Below are 748 nucleotides of genomic sequence, written 5' to 3'. Positions count from 1 at the left end.
AAAACACAAGGTCCTATTTACTTCTGAAATAACAGATATAAAAAGAAATCTGCACAAGTTCGGATACAGACACTTTATATCCCAGCAATGTTTGAGTGCTTAGCAAAGCTTAATTAAACGAAAATGTAGTCAGAAAATGTTTTCCCTTTGATATTGTGCATGCTAATAAGTTTCTTTGGCTACAAACATAGAATGATGCTAGACTTTAAACCCAAATACATAATTTGTGAATAAAAACTACAAATACAAAATTCACTGGTGGTAAGGGATGAAACATCCCATGATACTGGATATCTATGGTAATCTACCACTGTACATTGGCGGCTAGTGTACAAAGATGATCAGTGTTCTAGTGCCCATTACATTTGTGGTCAGTAGTGAAGTGACCCCTCACATGGTTCCCTCTCACATTGGTAATTAGTGGTTATGTGCCCTGGGAAGTGTAGTGACCTCTTTCATTGGTGCTCAGTGGTAAATGCCCCTCCTACATTAGTGATTAGTGGTGAAATAACCACTTACATTGGTGGTGCATGATAAAATGACTTATATTGGCATGACTTGCATTGCTACGTGTTTATTACATTATTATTATTACTACATTATTTTTACACCAATATAAAAAAGTAAAATATCCCCTTATACTGGTGTTAAGAAATGACATGCCCCCCTATATTGGCAGGAATAGAGAATTGCCTATTACACTGGTGATCAGTATGAGTTAGATACGGGTTGAACTAAAATAGACCTC

This window comes from Pyxicephalus adspersus, chromosome 8, assembly GCF_032062135.1.
Source record: "Pyxicephalus adspersus chromosome 8, UCB_Pads_2.0, whole genome shotgun sequence".
Taxonomy (NCBI): Eukaryota; Metazoa; Chordata; class Amphibia; order Anura; family Pyxicephalidae; genus Pyxicephalus; species Pyxicephalus adspersus.
The sequence above is the reverse complement of the archived record's forward strand: the minus strand, read 5'-3'. Positions refer to the sequence as shown.